Source organism: Tenrec ecaudatus, chromosome 18 (assembly GCF_050624435.1).
Source record: "Tenrec ecaudatus isolate mTenEca1 chromosome 18, mTenEca1.hap1, whole genome shotgun sequence".
Lineage (NCBI taxonomy): Eukaryota > Metazoa > Chordata > Mammalia > Afrosoricida > Tenrecidae > Tenrec > Tenrec ecaudatus.
In genome coordinates, this window is record NC_134547.1 from 71,693,813 (window position 1) to 71,714,572 (window position 20,760).

The 20,760-nt window shown below is 48.8% G+C and overlaps 1 protein-coding gene across 2 annotated transcripts in view; it reads left to right on the plus strand.

Annotated features, from left to right (window-relative positions):
- Nucleotides 1-20,760, plus strand: part of CDH13 (cadherin 13) — a 1,090,774-nt gene that overhangs the window by 183,145 nt on the left and 886,869 nt on the right. The gene's annotated exons all lie outside the window — the stretch shown is intronic.

Below are 20,760 nucleotides of genomic sequence, written 5' to 3' on the forward strand. Positions count from 1 at the left end.
ATCCAGGACAACCTGTCCCTCAATTACTGTGTGGAATTATTTTCTGATGGGCTCTCTTTGTCTTACTCCATTGGATGAGCACGCATGGTTTAGCCATGAGAGGGATTTTCGTACCACCTCTGGTGATGGCTGCAGTCTCTAAGGAAGGAAAACAAGGGGTTAAACAAGGATCTGTGACCCAAAGAAGGTGAAGGAGAGAGAAGAAGTCGTCATCAGTGAACCTTCGTGTGTGGTCAGGGAAGGACCCCATCAGGCAGGGATGCTGGGAGGCTTGCTTCTTGTAAATGAGAAGATCAGGACAGAATAGATGCCTTTGAAGGGTAGCAACGGTGAAGAACAAACAGATCGCGTTTGGAAGAAGGACAACCAGAATAGAAGAGAGGATGGTGGGTGAGACTCGGTCTCACGTACATTGGATATTTTATCAGGAGGGCCAGCCCCTGGAGAAGGACATTATGCTCAGTAACGTGTAAGCAGAAGAAAGGAAGACACTCAAGGGATGGACAGACACTGTCGGCTGCAGCAGTGAGCTCAAACGTAACAGCTGTGAAGATGGTGCAAGATTGGGCGATGCTTTGTTCTGCTGTACACGGGCTTGTTATGAGCCAGGACTGACTCAATGCGCCTAACAATAACCTGAAAACAAGAGAAGTAAGCGCCCACTCCTTCTATCTCCACAACAGGAGCCTTCAGTAGACAGACTGAGGCTGGATCCCTTCAGACAACATTGGAATTTGCCTTTGGCTCCAGGAAGCAATCGTCACGGTGGAAAAACTGAGCCAGGACGTGGCAACTTGGGGGAGGAACAGCTCTAAGGACATAGATTTGTGTGGTGCTTCGGTTATTCGAACAGAGCACTACTGAGCATGGGAGCAGATCTGTGGGAATCTCCACACAGGTGGCTGGATGAGGCATGAGTGTGGAGTAGATCGGCCCTTCATGTTTGGTAACTTTCAGGCTTTCCACCTTCCTGGGATGGGATCCTCCATCTCGGAGAGAGATAGAAGCACCCAACACACACCTGTTGTAGCACTGACTATTCTGAATCCTGGAAGCCTTCTCGCTCATGGCACTTAGATGACAGGTCATGCCATCCTGAGAGGTCCTGCTTGCCAGAAGGAAGGATTTGGGCTGGTAGTTACCACTCTTGTATTTGCCCATGAAACCGTCTCTGGAGCTGCATCTCAGAAGAGGCTCTGAAACAGGAGAGAAAGCTTGCCACTCTCCTTAGCCTCCTGCACGGTGATGCTTTCTGGGCCTGGTAAATGTACAGGGAACTCCTGCAGGGGACACAGGCTTGGGTGTTTGAAGGCCAGGGTGGTGGCCTTTAGAAGTTGCAAAGATTGATGGCCGTGTGGCCACATATTGTCCAGAAGATAGACTGGTTCATGGAATCGCACACGAAGGGCTTTGTGAGGTCTTCCCATTGCTCCCGTAGGCTCAGCCAGTGGATGGGGAGGGCACAGCGCCACATGGACTTGCTGGGCGTTTCTTCTTTATTCCCGCCAACGTTCTTCTTCCTAGACTTGGAAAAAGGAAATGGAAAACTTGGCCAGCATGATGGATGTGCATCCACCGGAGATTTGGAATGACAAGATAGTGGAAATTTCCATAGCTTTACTCAACTTTGAGTATACATGGGGAACTCAACCCTGAGTGGACGTTCCAGAGCCCCCATGGATACCAAAATCTGAGGATGTTCAAGTCCCTTCCTTAAAATTGCATAGTACTTGAATATCATTAGCATACATCCTCCTCTATACTTCAAGTCCTCTGCCACTCCAACCAAAGCCATTGCCATCTAGCAGTTCTTGACTCAAGGTTCTGAGGCTGTCAATCTTTATGAGAGCAGACAGCCTCTTCTTTCTCCTGAGGGGCAACCGATGGGTGTAACTCTCCAACCGTGCAGTAGGCTGTCCAACACTTACCGGCAGCACGTCTGCTTCGCCTTGGTAAAGGAGCTCCACTGGGGGCAGGGGTTAGATGAACTCACCAGCTGCTTCTCGGGAGGAGATGGGACAATCTGCTTGTGTAAGGACTCACAGCTCTGGACAACCTATGGAGTCGTTTTTCTCCATCCTATAGGGTTTCTATGAGTCAGAATAGATTCCATGGCAGAGACACTGGGCCCCGTCTTTGGGGGACTGTATTCCCTCCCCTCTAAATATTTTTTATCTGCAGCTGATTGAGTCTGTGATGCCAAACCCTCAGGGCCAACTGTATACACATGGGGAGCCCCACCAGCTTTCTAGTTGACCCCCTCTTTACTCTTGGACCCTGCACCCTGCCCAAGCCAGAGGGGCTGGAACTGCATATGCCTTCACCCAGCTCCTGTTTTCACTGCTGCTCAGGAGGCAATCATTATATTTGGGGGTGCAGGGAAGGAAAATACAACAGGAAGCCAGAGACAATGAGCGAGAAAATCCCCCCAAAAGGGGAAGGTGCCCCCCCCCAGGTGCATGTCTCCTCCATGAGAGGTTAATGGAATTCTGCTTCCTCTCAGACAGCTGTCTTTAGTGTGTTTTACATTGTTTGGTATGTAAAAGGATTTGGCTTCGTGTTACAGAACTAATTGCTTACGAGATATTACACGGATATCAAAATACTTTATAAATATTAATTAATCTTCACCTAATTCCCTGGCAAGCACAAATAACCAGTGGCATATTTATTGAATGTGCAGGCCATCATCTGATTCTTGAGGAATTGATTTCTGGGCCAGCAGAGCTTTCTCCTTATCCCCGTATGTCAGAAAGCTTCCCCCCTCTTGTGAGGGCCCCCTTGCAGGCCGATTCAATAATCAGCATTAGGGAAATAATAATAGAGACAGTGTTAAGAGTAACCAGCAGTATGTGTGCACCCAGTGATGTCTCCTTCCTTGCCAGGCGTCGGAGTAAGCATTTCATGGTATTATCTCACTTAATCCCCATTCCAATTCTAGCAGAAAAGTGTTATTTGCATTCTTTGCTTTTCTTTCTTTCCCTCTCCCAGAAGAGGGGGTGAAGGCTCTGAGAGGGGGTCCTCATTTATTCAAGGCTCCATGGCTAGATGGTGCAGGGCCCACCCTGCTCTGACCACAGTGAAAGCACTTGGAGGTGTCCTGCCCCATCCCCCCTATGGGAAGTCTGCTGGTTCTCAGCATCCTCTGGCTCTCCTATTCATTGGTATATGCCCAAGGAAGCACTTCACTGCCAGCTAAGGGCACTGGGCTCCGTGAGGACATGTGGATACATAGCTGTTTTGAGGAGGGCATTTGGAGCTCAGTATCGTTCCCTTTTACCATCCTTCAAGCCCTTGAAGGCACGGGCTGTGGCTTTCTTATTGTTAGACTCCAGTGCGGGGAGACTAGGAGCTGGTTACTTTGAGCCACGGCCTTGTAGCACTTTGCTGTGGAAACTGTAGGAAAGCAGTGAACTTGGTGACAGAGATGAGGCTACAGCCAGTGCGGTCTGATCCTGAGTGGCTGAGACGTGGAGCCACTGCGAAAAGGGACAGGGTGCTTCATTCTTGGGTAGCACCCATCACATGCATCATTTCATCTGGGTTTGGGTGTCCACCTGGCCCGTGTCTTCCTAGACAAACCGGCATCCAGAGTATTCCGAGACTGAGACCGTTCCGTGTGCCGCCATAACCACAGCAGATGCTCAGCACGGGGATGCCCGTGAAAATGGGGCCAGCGCACCCAGGGTCCACTCCTCACCAGGAGGGAAGCAAAACTGTGGAAACAAACCCATTGTAGTTGCAACCTCGCATCGTGGCAGACTCGAGCGGCCTCTGCCGGTGTTCCAGGGATGGGGATCTGTACAGAAGTGGACTGTCAACCTCTTTCCCCTGCAGAATAACTGTTGGGGTCCATCTGTGGACCTTTAGCTTGGTAGTGGGGTGCTTAACCACTGAACCTTCGGGGAACCTTTAGAGGAAGGAAGGCTGGTCAATATGGCGCTACCGTGAGCTTTCTAACGACCCCAGGGAGCCATGGGAACCACACGAAGAGCCTTCGTCTTCTCTGGAATGCACACACATTTTATGAGGTACCATAGCGGATGGACATCTCAGGGAACGGTGCTCCGTAGTAAGTAAGCAATGAGGTGTACCTGGTGTGATAGTGGCCATGCACAGACAAGATTCTCAGCAAATATTTGGAGCAGAACCAGAGGCACCTTTGTGACTCAACTCTCTCTATGCTGTCTCTGATTTTCTGGAGCCTGCCCCTTAGAGCAGGGTCCTGGGCCCATTCTCATCAGCATCACCGGAGAACTTACAGGCTATGCAGAATCCCAGGCCCCATCCCAGGTCTCCTGACTCAGAGACTGCCTTTGGCCAAGAACCCCCAGGAACTGGCAGACTCAGTGCCATTGGAGAAGCTCAGATCCAACTGCTTCTGGGTAGCAAGTGTTGGTGGTTCACAAACTCTACGTAACCCACACACCCTTACCAACACCACTCCATTGTTCTGAGCTTGGTCTGAATCTCAGTTCTCCATCAACTCTCCTGGCTGGTTCCTGAAGATATTTCTACTTGACAGTGATGTGTGCCTTGGATCTAGAAGAGGTGGAGGTGCCCCAGGAATTGGAAGGAGTCCCGCTTACTAAGGCAGTTGGCTTGGAGGACCAGCATCCTTAAAGGAAACTGAAGCAGGCATACTTTCCTGCTGACAAAAGGCCCCGCCTCCAGCTGTGGGCGGGGCTGCCCGAAGGAAAACCAGTCTCAACACAAACACAGGGGAAAGATCACAACATCAGGTCCTCTCCCTTATAAAACCGATGGGGGGAAAGGTCATGAAGTCTCAGCTGCCAATACAATTTGCACGCTTCTGTGGGGTGGGCATTGTGAAGACAACCTTCCTCCTGATTAATTGAATTCCTCACCTTTTGTTCAAATGCCTTGGCCTCTTGGTTTTTAAATAACATCGAAGGGCACAAAGGACCTGGAACTTGGCTCAATGACTTTTCCTGATGCACGGGCATCCAGCAACACCCACCCTCCTTGGCTCCCTCTGTTAACAGTGAAATTATATCAAGGGTGACCTTTCGAAGGCATAAAACCCATTATCACGTGGACCATGGTAGCTGTAAAAGATCAACACGTAGGGAGCCAAAGCAAAATCCCACATATGATAAATTAATTAGAATAGAAGTTACACAAAACCTGGACCTTCTGTATCGCCCTTGCCTTATAATTACCTCTTCTTTAACAGTGGAATGGAATCTTTTATGTATGAGGATGTTTCTGGTGACCCTAAATACATTAAGAGTCAAGGAGACATTTTCACATATTGAAAATAAGAGTTGATAGAGTGCTTGTAAGTGGCCCGGCGAAATCTCATTAAACCTCTGTTTATTTTAATTCCTCATAAATGGCAGAATATTAGTCATTCATTACGAACATAGGAACACCGAGGAAATAAGCTTTGCCATGTCTACAGCTTGGTTTTTGACACTAATTATCACCGTGTCTGTTCCATCATTTGAGGTGTTTTCGTGGAGATGTGGAGCCTAGAGCTCAGGTGGAACTTTCCTCCTCCTCCTCCTCCTCCTCTTCTTCTTCCTCTTCCTCCTTCCCTTAGCTTTAACAGCATGGCAGCAAGTGCCCAGATGAAACCAGACAACTGGGCCTCTTCTACAGCTCCACGGGCTGGGTGAAAACTGCCATCGCTCTCCACAGTCATCACTAGATTCCCAAATCACACCCAGGATGTGCACCAACACACCCCGCGCTCAGGCTCCTCTTCAAAGCCCCACTGCAAGGCAAGAGTGACAAGTCGGAAGTGTGTCTGCGGCATTGCTGAGTTTCAGTCAGCGCCCGCCTCTGCATCAGCCCGCACCGGATACAGGCTATTGCAAAGCACAAAAGGAAGGGAAGAAAACGAGGATTGTGGGCGTCTCCTGGGCGCAGGCCACTGCAGTGACCTTCACATTTGACCGCACCAAGGGAGGCAGGCAGGTGGGTGGGTTCTGCTTTCAACGACAAGGGCCATTGTTGGGAAGTGCCTGCTTGGTGAGGATTCTGAGGCTGGGAGATGGGCAGCGATGGGCTACTGAGCCCGGTGACTCAGGTGAGCCTGGACATCTCGGCGCGTTGTTACCCTACTCTCAGGCTGGGTTTGGGCATCTTGTTCCTGATCTGAGTCAGGCTGTTGTGGTGGACTTTGCAGGTGGCAGGCAGGCAGGGACGTCTTGTGAGAGGTCAGTGAGCAGGAAGAGTCCCCTCTAGGCTATACAATGACCAAACACCAGAGACCCTCCTGGTTTTCTGATATCAGAGGTCAACAGAATGGGTCATTACACGGCTCCCTTTACAAAGTGCCAAGCACACTTGTGTGTCCATTCCTTCATCTTTCCGCGACAATGACAATCAATGACAGTGACAATGATTACCCCTGCCTGGCTCACAGACACCTCGCATATGAGCCCTGGAGTTGAAGGGCCTCTGTGGAACCTACATCATCATCACCTGGGACAGGGAGTGGTTGCAAAGGTTTAGATCTGGGGAGACTTGACTTCCACCTCTCAACTCAGCCTAAGAAGTCAGTGGGCTCCTGATGCAGCTCGCTGGCCCACTGGGACTCCTCATGCATTCTCCAAGCTATCCAAGGTTTGGTTTGAAGGCCAAGCTCAGAGGCTTCCAGGAGATGGGAGGGGATCTCACGCCGGCTGCTTTGTTCTCTGCATCCACGACCAGCCCCCACCAGCCCATAGAAGCCAGCTTCAGTCCACTCCCTCCTCACGCAGCCTGTGGAAGTCTGCTCTCAGTGCCAGCTAACTGGCCAGAGGCTGCTTTGTAGAGGACACATGATGGGGTCTTGTCACCACTGACCCCGTTCTTGGCCACAAAGATCTTCCACGTGAGCACAGAGCAGGGGAATCCCAGCACCACTGGTATTTCGCATTTTCCCAACCACTGCACACGAGCAAGGCGTTATTCCCTTCGTGGGTAGGGAAGGGTCTCTGCACCTCATCAGGATTAGTCATTCACCCGTGACTATCTCATTTTTAATAAACAATAATTTCCTCAATGCCCTTCTAGCCAGCCCGCCTGCTCTGGGCAGATAGGGCCAGGCTGCTTTGTAATTCCGTTGTTAATAATCTCCTTGGAGCCAGAGGTTTAACCCATAATGTTCTGAAACCAGTGTTTTCCAAAGTGGGTGATATTGGGCCCTGGGTGGTGGTGGAGCTGTAGTCTCAGAAACCCATCAGCTCCGTAAACCCAATCTAAAACTCAAAATAATTTGAACTCTTCCCCATAGAGCTGATTCCAACTCGGACACACAGGATGGGGTAGAACTGCCCCTATGAGTTTGGGAGACTGTACTTCTTCAAGGAAGTAGAAAACCTAGTCTTACTTCTGCAGGGTGGGTGGCTAGTGGTTTTGAACTGATGACCTTGGAGTTAGCAGCCCAATGCCTAACCCTCGATGCCACTTTGGTTGGCTATCAGTCAAAATGAGCTTGGTGACATTGGCAGGGTTTAGTTTTCAGCATCCTTATCCCCACTTTTTACTTCCCTCTCTGCGAAGTCTCCGTGCTCTAAATAGAAAGTCAGTATGTCTTGCCACCCATAGGAGGTACGCATTAAAACCAGGACGCAATTATTAAAACGTTTTGGCGCACGCTCCGCCTCATGCCTTCTAAAATTAACTCCCGCCCCTCAAAGGCATATGTAACCCACTTTGAGAACTATGGACCCCGAAGGGGGTCAGGCCCAAAGAGGTGTTTCTTTCCCAAGGAACACAAATCGGTTCGGAAAAGCAGTGGGACGTGGCTCCCCTGCCTCCTTGGGGAAATCTTTATAAGGCACAGCTCCTTGGCAAATACAAATACCGTGTCTGTGCATTCTCCAGCCCCTGTGCCTCAGCCTGGTGGGCGGCCAGTCCACTCTTTGTCACACGAGGCGCTGAATGCATCTCAGCCAATACATTCCTCCTCATTTACATTTTCATCACCCACCCTTCTCAGTCTCCAATTGGGACTTTCATTTTCAGGACAGAGCTATTCAGTCGCTGGCTATGCAGTCCCTTTAAAGGCATTTTATCACCCTCGAAGAATCTTATTGCCAAATCTTAATAGTCTATCTTACAACAAAGGCTCAGATCCACTATCAAGATTAAGAGGCGGAGCTTGAGTGAGGTTTGCTGGAGCGTCGCGTGATAAAATAGATTAAAGTCTTAAAATGGGCCACACGACTGGACTGGGAGGCAAACAAATATGCACACACAAAAAAGTCCCCGTGTTCCCTGCAGGCTCTGTGGGTACTGTGGGGGAGGCCACCCAGATTCTCTGCCAGGCTTGGGGGTGACCTTGAGGAAGGCCAGACAGGCTGGGCTTCAAGTTCAGGAATATGCTGGTAGAGAGGAATAGTTGGGGATCAACGTACAGTGTTCCCTGTGGATTCTGGCCCAGTGATCATCAAGAGCTACCTGTATTCCCTGTCATCGGCAGTAGAGTCACCAAGACCACCCCCAGTTCTGATGTGACAGCTTTCAGCATGCATAAGAAAAATAAAACCCCAGCCCCCAAACTCACTGCCATCAAGTTGATGGGAACTCACAGTGATTGAACAGGACAGGGTGCACGTGCCCCGTGATTTCTGTGATTGTTACTCTTGACGGGAGTAGAAAACCTTGTGTTTCTCCCATGGGCTGCTGTTGGTTTCACATCTACTGCTTTTGCACTTGACAGCCCGACACTGAACCACCCCGCCACCAGGAAGGGCAGCAGGTGGTGGTCTAGGCTAGGATGTAGGGCAGTAAGGATGCCAGGCAGACTTGGCAGAAGTAGAAAGCGTGATACCAGGGGGAGAGGGGGTTAGGGTGTGTGTGGGGGGTGAAATCAGGAACTAGCTTTGCAAGGAGAGGGAAGTAGGGAGGCAGGTCTCCTGGTGGGCAGGGTCACCGGTGACACACTCAATCCCTAGCATGAAGCATGTCAGTACCTTCTACTATGCGCGCTCTCCAGAGACACTTCCTGGGAACTCGGCCCATGGGCCTGGAGGGTACCACAGAGCCAGGTTCCCAGGGGAAAGTAGGCAGACAGCACAAGCAGCAGTGTTGGGACACAACACGGTTTAGGCCCTGGTGCACCATCCTTAGCAGTTAGACAACAGTGGGAACACACCCAAAGGCCAGCCTTGCAGTTCACACGTGCACCTGTTTCTTCCAAACACACTGTGTTTGTGAACATCTCTGCTACCACTGGGCAGCTGAGTACAAGTTCCATCGTCACAACGATACAGCCCATCCAGACAGTGGCTTCGCTGGGGACCTGCGGGGCCAGTTCACTCAAGGCAGAGATGACAGCTTAGAAGGTGATGGCGACTGTCTTGGGGAGTTGTTTTGACAGTTCTTATCAAATGACACGGGGTGCTCTCAGGGTCATATTTTCACTGCAAGCGAGTCGATTCCAACCCCAAGTGACCCTTTCAGACAGGCTAGAACTGCCTCTGTGGGGTTCTGAGATTATAACTCTTTACAGGAATAGAAAACCTGGTCTTTCTCCCTCAGAGTGGTTGGTAGTTTTGAACTGCTGACATTGCAATCAACAACCCAAGTGTAACCCCTGTGTCCCCAAGGGCTTGTTACGAAGATTTTTTTTTAAAAGAAAACAGAGTTTGCTTGGTAAGGATAACGTCCACAGAAGGTGCACTGAAGAATTTCTCTCCCCATCATGACAGCAACTGCTCATTCTTTGAACATCACAGGGCTGCTCTGTACAGATTTCCTGGGGAAAGTGCACCTCATCTGTGCCTCAGCCCCGACCACCGCCCCCCCCCGATTTTCTGTTCCCCAAACTCAAAGAACATTTCAAAGGAACTGAGTTATGGCCTTCCTGGCGGCCCAGACTGTCCGTTCGACTTGTTACAAATTGAAGCTCTCAGAACTTTTGAGGAAAAGAAGGATCGGAGGGATGGAAACAGGACTTTCACAAGTGATCTAGATGGAGGAGATGTTAAGAAATAATAGCTTCTCATTTTGAGATTTTTGTTCTGTCCATAAAGCCTTGTGTGATTTTGTTACCATACGGGAAGACGAACTCTCTTAGCTTGAAGGCCTCTGCTGGCTCTGCTGAGAGTGTTCTGTCCCTGCACCTGCCACAGCCACGTCTTCATCCTCTCCATTCTCCAAAGAGCCCTCCAGCCCCTACCTCACTGGGCTTTCTCCTACAAATCTCTCTCTGAAATTGTCTCCTCTGTCCATTTACCATTTATTTATTGGTCTTGCTGCCAGAGAATTAAGTTCCTTGGAGCAGACAAACAACAACAAAACACCTGCTTTATTCAGTTTGTCATCATTTCTAGTGTGCAATGCAGAGGTGGGCAGGGGGTCAGTGCCCAGTGAAAGTTTGGGATGATGATGGCAACATCAGATTGGTCCCTGTCCCAAGGGATGAGCAACTCCCCTCTGTCCTACCTGTGTATATTCCTCTAAGATTCCCTGTCTTCCTTCATTACATGGAGTTTTAATGTAAATCATGCATGTAGAGAAAACTTGACCCTCCTAGTACCCGGAAATGGGGATGGCCTGTATGTGGATCCATGCCTTCTCTGCTTGAGCCCTCTCTCTCACAGACCTCTCTGTTCAGGGTCCCTTGATTTGTCTACGGTCCAGGTCACCACAGGCACCTTGCTTGCAGGTGTGCAGCCTCGCTTCTGCCAGGAGCCCCCTGTGCAATGACTGTTCCCACAGCCAAGCAGAGTACTGGGCAGCATGGTGTCCTAGCTCATCTGTCCCCTCCTGCCCTGTCCCTTCCTTGCATATCTCATGCTTTTTATATTCTCGTGGACTTTCTCCAAACTCAAACCAAACAACTAAACCAAATCCATAAGCCAATTTCCCCTCACTGCGACTCTGGAGGATGGAGCAGAAGGGGCCCATTCACTGGTGTTCTGAAGGTGTAAAGCTTTCCTGAAGCAAATTGTCACGATTTTCTACCAGAGAGCAACCAGTGGGCTCAAACTGATGACCTTTTGATTAGAAACTCTTCATTAAACCACTGTGCCAACAGGGCCTCCAGACAAGAAAGCTTCCACTGGCTGGTTATTCTCAGGAATAAGTAGCTCCCTAGTGTTGCTCCTCCCCTTACTGGCCCATCTTTTGTTTGCCTGGAATGTTTGTCAGCATTTCCTAGAGGACAAAGTTCAGAGGGTTAAGAGAGAAGAAGAAATGGAAATGGGAAACCCAGGGAGGCAGTGAGTGAGTATGGTGTGTTGTCGGGATAGCGACCAGCGACATGAAACAATGTCTGAATTGCTGAATAGAAAACCAATTTGCTCTGTAGAGCTTCATCTGATTTAACATCAAAGCCTGAGTGCAGTGTAGCAATGATAAAACACACAACTTTCCTCTAGTTCTTAAATACTTACTCCCCCCCACTATCATGATCCTAATTTTGTTTTATAAATTCGGCAAGACCAGAGGATGTACACTGGTACAGATAAGAACTTCAAACACGGGGAATCCAGGGCGGATGATCCCTTCAGGACCAGTGCTGAGAGTGGCAATACCGGAGGGTAGAGGGAAGGTGGGGTGGAAAAGGAGAACTGATTACAAGGATCTACATATAACCTTCTCCCTGGGGGATGGACAACAGAAAAGTGGGTGAAGGGAGACGTTGGACAGTGTAAGACGTGACAAAATAATAATAATTTATAAATTATCAAGGGTTCATGAGGGAGGTGGAGTGGGGAGGGAGGGGAAAATGGGCTGATACCAAGGGCTCAACTAGAAAGCAAATATTTAGAGAATGATGATGGCAACAAATGTACAAATGTGCTTGACACAATGGATGTATGTATGGATTGTGATAAGAGTTGTATGAGCTCCCAATAAATTTTTTTTTTTAAATCAAAGCTTGGGGAAAAAGAAGGAGCCGGAGGAGTGATTGAGAGAACAATCACAAACACAAACAGAGAGGCCATATGCAATTTCTAAGGCCCGGCATCAAGGAAAGGCTAGAAAACACAGACGTGGGACGAGAATACCAAGTGCTGTCTCGTAAGAGCTAGCATAAGGGCCACACCAACACAATGGCGATAGCAGAAGGCAGATGGTAGTTGGTCCTGGGACAAAAGGGAGGACAGTGGGCTGTGGCCATCTGGAATGGAAGCGGTGACAGCAGGGGACGTGCTTATCTTTCATGAAATACTGCTTGACTCCAACCCCACTGGGGTCCCCGGTCCAGATACATATGTGAAAATCCCTGAGAGCTAAATATTAGCAACCAGTCCGCCAAAGAAAGGGTAGTGAACAGCAATGGTGGCCAGATGGAGCCTGCTGGTCACCTCGGCATGTGACCCTGCTGTCAGACACAACCGTGCCCTTGAAATAGCGTCCACTGACCATGTCTGACTATCCAGGGAGCAAGGAGACTCCAGTGTGGTGGCCACCTCTGTGTTCCGAACCTTAATGCTGTACTGTAGATGAACGTTCAAGGTCAAATTGATTATCCTCCAGCTCAGCGGCCTGGCAGCTCCCTAATTATGTCAGAAGGCAGGATTATCTCTGATCATTTGTGCCAGAACTCTGGATGAAGCATCAAAGGCAATATTTAAATAACACACGGTCACGAATCAAGAATTCACTGCATTTTCTTACTATAAAACAACATTGCGGTTGCCCATTTTGCTCCATTAGTAGACTTCCTCCACTCCCACCCCCCATGGCTGCTTTAACTCATAGGTAGTGTAAACCCATCTCCAATGACAAAAGGTCACCCAGGGCAGAAGGGCAGTTCTACTTTGTGTCATGAGAGGTTCATACTCAGAGACTCCCCAGGAACCCAGGTTAATTCCTGTCTCAAGCCACCTGGAATCAGCAACTGCTTTACCAAGTACTACACTGGATCTTCGTGGCTCCTGGAAGCCGGGTTTCTCCCTGCATCCCAGTTCAGTGATCTCACGTTAGCTGCTAGAAACCAAGCACATTGGAAATAATTACACCCTGGAAATTAGCAAATGCTACAACTTCAACATCGCACTTAGCGAAGTATCAAAAAAGAGGAGAAAGGCCCCGAACAAGATGGACTGACACCGTGTCTTCCACATTTGGCTCCAGCACCGGAATACTTGTGAGGACAGCACAGGACCGGGCCGGGTTTCCTTCCGTTGTGCACGGGGGCACCGTGGGTCGGAACCGACTCAATAGTACCTTGCACCAGCAGCAATGATGCACAGTGCAGGGCCTTTCCTTCCCCAGAGAACTTGACTGTGCTGGGTGCGCTTCACGGTGGGAGGGCTCTCATTTCTCTTGGCATATCCAAGTCTCCACCGTGTACTCCGTTTAGATGTCACCTCTCTGCTCGGCAGCGATGAAAGACATAAGAGCCAAAGAGTTGCATATTAAACGCTGTCATTCTTCTAGACCTAATTTTATCAAAAAGTCATGTCTTTTAAAAATAAATGGCATTGCTAGCACTTTCCCGGACTTTCCCTAGCCACCAGGACTGTCCAGTTGCCACCCATCTGGGCCCTTCTGAGTGATCCTATAGTTTCCCTAAAGCGGAAGTTCAAGTTGATGCATGACCTCAGGTTTGTAGCTCTTGAGTCATTTCACAGCTCACCCTTCTGGGCATCATCTTCCGTGTAAACCATGAATGTACGAGGGCAGAATGAAACTGGCTTGGCAAACGGTCTCTTGTGTGCCATCAATTGGATTCTGGTTTATGACCACCCCATGTTGGAGACAGTTGAGGCTATTTGCTTCCATAAAGGTTTCTAACCTCCACTCCCTTGCTGCCATAGAGCTGACGCAAACTCAGGGCAATCCTAAAGGGCAAGTTAGAACTCCCTTGTGTGAGTTTCAGAGGCTGTAACTCTTTATAATAGAAAGCCGCTCTTTCTCCCTCAGAGTGGCTGATGGTTCCAAACTGCTTACCTCGCAGTTAGAAACCCAATAACCCCCACACCACCAGGGCTCAGAAATCCTTTATAGGGTCCCTGTGAGTCGGAATCAACTCAATAGCAGTGAATGACAGGGTGACAGAAGAGAACTGCCCACATAGGGTGCTGTTGGCTAGTCTTCCTGCAAACAAGGGGCCATATAGTTCTCCTACAGAGCAACTGGTTGGATTTGAACCACCAACCTTCCCGTTGCTCAATCAGTGCACCATTGTGTGGTCTTAGACAGGGTTTTCTCCACTGCTCTGACTCCCCTCCCTTTACCGTTGAGCTCATTCAGTGTACCTCTGTTTTGCTAGTTCCACGAGATCACTTACTCCATCTGTACATGCTCTAATTGCTTATAAAGAAGGTGTATTTTCATGGCAGTCTCTCCCGTCATGCTCTGCGTTCCTTGAAGGTAGGGATGTGGTCTTACCAATTTGTTTGTATCTTGGCACTGGCACATGTGCTAGGCACTCAGTCCTTCAGGCTAAGGCTAGCTGGTATTGGCCAACTCCATGCAGACTGCTATTCAGATTTCTTCTGATCCAGGCAACCATGCCTGTGGGAGAATGTTCTATTTTCACTGGACATGACATGGTTAGCTCTCAGAGAAAAGGATGCCTCTTCTTCTTCCAGTCAGTGCTAGGGGAGGCTGTGTGGTTCCACTGAACACGGTCCACCCCTGGCTTTCAACACCAATTTGCGCTTGGTTTATTTCCCTTCTTCTGGAGTCTGTCTGAGCGAGGACCTTTCAGCAGAAAGAAAACAAACACCAAAAAAACAAAAAACCCTCCAAAAAACCCAACAATTTAACAAGATAGACATTTAGCTCAATAGCAGAATTTTCCTGGTGTGAAAAAATAAATTACAACAAAACAAGGCTCTGCCTCTGAAAGATAATTAATAAAAAACCCTTCCCCGTGTGATGACGAATCTGACATCCTGTCTCCTGCCTGGCAGAGAAGGAAGTGTTGAGGTGCACAGTTGGAATGAAATGTTCCACTTCACAACAAGGCCGGGCAGGATCTGATCATTATTTTTAAGCCACAAAAGGTCACCATGTAGTTGTGCAGTTGATACAAGAAGCAGAGGGAGGCGGGGCCTCTGTAGCTGTCGACTGATGGGTTGAGATTTTCCTGAATCCACGGGTAAACATTATCAGGACGTTGGATGATCACAGGGAGAATTCTTCTTGGGAATTTTGAAATAACATTCTATTTGCCAGACCCCTTTGCTCCACCCTTGTATAAGCTGCTTTTGGCATAGGGTAGGCTGAATAATAATACACCCACTGCCCCCCAAATGAACACATACTAACCTATGAGTGCTAGTTTCCAGGGCCCATGGGACTTACAGGTGTGATTACTGTATTCCAATACCTCCACCACCACCCCTGCAAGTAAAGCACCCAGGAACATGTAAGTCCACACACACATAAGGCACATCCCTTAGGGATGCCGGTACAACAATCCTGCCAGAGGATGCGCACGCATCGCTGTGCTGCACATGTCTCGTTACTTGTCCACAAGTTAATTATCCCCTCATCAGTCCTCTTCACTGACAGACAATTCATATTGTTTTTGGTTCTCTTTGTCTTCTTCAACATCCGGCTTGTGTTCCTCACTGGGTAATCATGGATGGAGTGTGGTCATCTCCCAGCAATTATAGAGGCAACAACCCATGGAAACTGGGCACTTGTTTCTATAGGAGCTGCTCATTGGAGCGCCTGAGCTCAACAGTTCTTCACAAGAGCCTTATCAGATGGCCGTACGTGCAGCCATGAGTTTGCGCATTTCTGGTGGGCTGGCGTGTTCTCAGTGCTTAGCAAGCTTATGAGAATACCGCTCCGAGGTTTGCGGTTGGCCCCAAAGCACATAATGCCTTCTTTTCCCCCCAAAGAAATATGGTCATTCAAGGATGTTGATGTAGGACATGGGTTTGGGGTAGCCCTAGGTAACCATGGTGCTGTTTACGGCAGGAAGAAGAATTATAGACAGAGGCCATATGGGGAAGGAAGCAGAGACTAAAGTTGCTACATTGCTGGCTTTGAAACTAGAGCTAGGAGGTCATGAGCCAAAGCATGCAGGTGACCTCCTCACTCAGTACCATTGATTCAATACGGATTCACAGCTACCCTATAGGATAGGGTAGACCTGCTCTTGTGAGTTTCTGTAACTCCTCATGGGAGCAGAAAGTCCCATCTTTCTCCTGAGGAACAGCTAGTGGCTTTGAACTGTGCACCTTGTGGTTAGTCGCCCAGCATGCAACTATTATGCCACCAGGGCTCCTTAGATGGCCTCCAGAAACCCAAAGTAAGAGGAAACCGATTCTCCTCTAGAACCCTCTGAAGGAAAAGCAGCCCTCAGGGCCCATATTTAAACTTCTGATGTCTAGACTGTAGCCTATCAATATACATTGTGTTTGGACTAAAACCCCTAAAGCCCACTGCCATTGGATTGATTCCAATTCACAGTGATCCCTGAATAGGGTTTCTGAGACCAAATTTTGATAGCAGCAGACTGCCTCAACTTCCTTCTTAGGTGCGGCTGATGGGTTTGAACCGCTGACTTTGGGGTAAGCTTCCTGATGCCCAACTGACAGCACCACCAGGGCTTATTGTGTCAGTGCTAGGCAGAAATTTCTTACAGTGACCATCAGAAATAAATACACTGGATATGCCTTATTTTGGGTGTCCCTGAAATCTGAGAGGGGACTAGGTGCAGAGAGTTCTATTTGGACGCAGATGTCAGGGACAGGAGAGTGAGGCAGGGAGTAAGAGTGATGGCCTTCACTGCTATTGACATGCTGGGGTCCACCCACCAGGAAGCATCCCCAGCTCTCACAAATGGAAAACTTTCCTTGTGAGGGTTAACTTGACAACATATTATGCCACTGGCTTTCAATCCAGAAACTTGAGGGGGATACACAGAAGCTGAGGTGGGCTTATGGGGAACTGCCTTCTGCAGCTGTGGCCAGGACCAGAGGCTGCTTGGGGACAGCATCCCGGCAGCTGTCACTGATCTCAAACCCGACGTGTATTCCACTTGTTGGGTCCAGAGAGTCAAGGCTCCATGTGTAGATAAACAAGGCTTCCCGTGTTGGGACTATGGTTGTTTTCATTGTGAGTGGTACAAGGATGGACCCAGGCCCATGGCCACCCCACGCACAGTGGAACAGGGCTGCCCGGTCCTGTACCATCCTCCCCCTCAGTTGCGGATTGGATTGCTGTTACTTTGAAAAATAAAGTGCTTCTGATCCAAACCATGGCTGTTTCCATTGCTTCATGTGCACATGAAAGTTGGACATTGAATAAATAAGAATGAAGGAGAATCGATGCGTTTGCATTATGGTGCAAGGGAAGACTATTGAAATCACCATGGAGCCGAAAGAACGAATATCTGTCTTGGAAGAAGTACGGCCAGAATGCTCCTTCGAGGCAAGGATGGTGAGATTCTGTCTCACGTACTTTGGATGTGTTCACGGGAGAGCGGAGTCCTTGTAAGAGGACACTATGGTTGGTAAAGTGGAAAATGAGTGAAATGTCGGAGGATTTTCAACAAGATGGACGGATACAGTGGCTGCATTCATGGGTTCAGCCATCACCTTTGTGAGGATGGCACAAGACCAGGCGGGTTTCATTCTGTTGTCCATCAGGTCTCTAAGAGTCAGAACCGATAACTGGACAGCACCTACCAGTAACAACAACAGTCCAATGAGCCTTCTTTCCCTGATTTTCAGAACTTTTTTTTACTAGTTCATCTTATTCTGCAGAAGCCTGTACAGCACTTGGCAACGCCCCAGCCTCCAGGGTGTGGTGGCTGCACAGGAGGCTCATTGGCCAAGAATGGAACCTGGATCTCCCTCGTGGAAAGGGAGAATTCCACCTGTGCAGCCACGCTGCCCTGCTTGGCACATCGTCAATATCTAGGAGTTGATCAATTCAACTTCCTGGGATTAGCAAGAGTCACCCAAGTGGACCTCTGACTTTGCCTGACACTCAGCAACTGCTCTGGCCTGACAGCCGATGCCTTGAATTTAATCATCAGGGTTTTATCAGTAGATAGTCCCTCTAACTAGAGGGCGGGCACAGAGTCGATTTCCTGCTAGGGGAAGCGAGCCACGTCTTCCTAACCTGGAACCCATACACAATGGCTGCCCCCATCTCTCTGCATAGGGAACTAGAGCCTAGCTGGTTAAACTAAGAATCCCAGCACAGGAGAGTCCCTTCCATTGACACAGAAACTGTGATTTTTTTTTCCAAGGTAGCTTCTCTTTTGAGCCAGGCTCAACCAGGACACGGCTGGTTAACTCGTCTTCTCCTGTTGGTGTTGTTAGGTGCCACTGAGTCGCCTCTGACCTTCAGTGACCGATGCACAGCAGAAGGAACCACTGCACGGTCCTGCGCGCCCCACCATTGTTCCCCTGCCTGAGCCCCTTGTTCCAGCCACTGTGTCAGTCCCTCTCATTGAAGGCCTTCCTCTTCTGGAGTGCCTCTCCACTTCGCCAAGCATGATGTCCTCCAGGGACTCATGTCTCCTGACAATATGTTCAAAGTGTGTACGACAAAGCCTTGCAACCTACTGTGTCCCAGTGTCTGTCCTGAACACTTTCATTTGTGTTCACTTGTTACTCCCCCTCAGCCATTGGGGCTACAGATGATTGTTGGGCTAATTGTTGCAAACAACCCTCCCAGGGAAGCTCCCTACCAGCATCAAAGTCACTCTCTATTCACACACAGGATCACTCTGAACTCTGTCCACCCATTTATCTCGGAACCTCTGCCATCCATCCTCTTCCATTTGTAAGGAACCGCATGGTCATGTTGGACCCACCCTGATACTACAGCATGGTCTTGTTGGTAGTGTCATTGTTACATTGTTAGGTGCCAGCAAGTCGGTTCTGCCTCTTAGTGGCCTTAGGTACAATGGAAGGAAACATGGCCGGGCCCTGCACCAGCCTCCCAAATGTTGTTATGTGTGAGCCTCTTATTGCAGCCACTGTGTTCATCCATGTCATCACAGCCTTCTTTATCAGTGTCCTTCTTCTCTCCCAAGCATGATCTCTTTCCCCAGGAATTGGTTTCTCCTAGTAACAGATTCAAAGTACATGCGGCAGAAAGCTCACCACTCTCCCTTCCAAGGAGCATGCTGGCTGTGTTCTTCCAAAAATGGATTTGTGTGTTCTTCCAACAGTCCATGGAGCTTTCCCTATTCTTGGCCAGAACAATAATTCAACTACACCCAACCTTCTGTAGGCGTTGGCATTCAGCGTCCAACTTTCACATGCCTAAGTGGTGATTGAAAATACAAGGGATGATCATCTATGGAAACTTAATTCCTCTTTTGCCCTTAATTCTATCTGTACCCTTAATTCCCCTGCCACATCCACAAACTCTGGGCATGTGGACATCTCTAGAAACCAGTGCATCCTCAGTGGAGAGCCCTGCTCCCTAAATAACCTCACAAACACCTCCCAGTATGTGTATGCTGAACACAGTCGTGGGTTCATTCCACCAAAGGGAACATAGATTAGGCAGGTAATTCAATTGCCAAAACTCAGAGATGGCAAGAAATTCAGAATTCCATCCCAGGCTGTGGGTGTAGATACCTGATACCAGATACCAGATAAAAGACCATTCCAGAATTTGATCCCATGCTGTGGATAGATACCAGAAAGCTGATAGATGACTATGCCCCTTCCACAATTTGAAGAAAGGATGCCGCAGAGCAGGAGACCTGCTGGCCTAGTGGTTAAGGGCTCTAATGCTAATTAGAAGGTCAAGAGTTCAAACCACCAGCCGCTCCTCAGTAGAATTTGTGTCAGTCTGCTTCTGTAAATTTTTACAAACTTAGAAACTCTATGGTTTCTCCTACTCTGTTCTATTGAATCACTGCATCTACTCAATGGCAATACCTTCTGTTCCTTTGGCTTCTGTTGTTTGTTATTCAATTAGAAAGAAGGTTTCCCTTGTTGTTTTCAAATGGTGCATAGAAGCAACAACAAGACTCATCAAACCAGAAGCTTTCTTCCATGCTCCTTCCCAGGAATCTCAAAATCATTCCTAAGGGATCTCTTCTCCACCAGAAAGAGGGCAGGCATTTTATGTACCTTAACATTTTCAGCAGGTTAGACTCAAGGGCAGTGGATGCCATCTGATTCGACTCACAGCGAAGACAACAGTGTGTGTGTGTACATGTGCATGTGGACACACGCACATGTGCATGTGTGTCCTTGTAGTATTTGATTCCACTCTGCCTACCCAGTCTGCAGTGAGCATTTAGAAACCCATCAGGACCCTGAATTCCCTATCCCCGGCAGGATAAAGAATCAATCACAATACATTGCTGTTAACATTTTTCTACCCGGCAAGACACAGATTGTAGCTTTTCTTCCGGCCCATCTAAGATCCTCCAAGCTGATTCCAACAGGCGGCCTTTGACAAGAATAAACCAGAGATGTTTTGTGGTGAGGACAAAAGCCACCGTCCATCCACACCAATAGCAAACATTTGAGAAGAAGCAAGAGCTGGTCAGTGAAGGCAAAGGGCAAGGAGTAAAGGGGCGCGGGTCAATTGGTTTGGAAGAGGATCCCTGTGGAGCTGGCTTAAGAAAGAATGAGATCCAGGGTTGCTCCCAGCCTGTGGGGGCGGTTATTTGGGAGCCAGAAGTTTCTCTCTTTCATTTTATGTTTGCTTCTAGCACAGTTGCACTGAGGTCTTCCTCAGCTCTGTTATTCCCTCTGGCCCCGCTGTGACACCGCTGTGACATTATTGATTAGAAGGCCCTCTGCCCCTGTTGCACTGTCAGCAAGCTGAGCAGCTGTAACAAACAACCCCGGACCCCAACCATGTAACAGAGTCCGTGGTGTTGGGCAGCTCTCCTGGGTG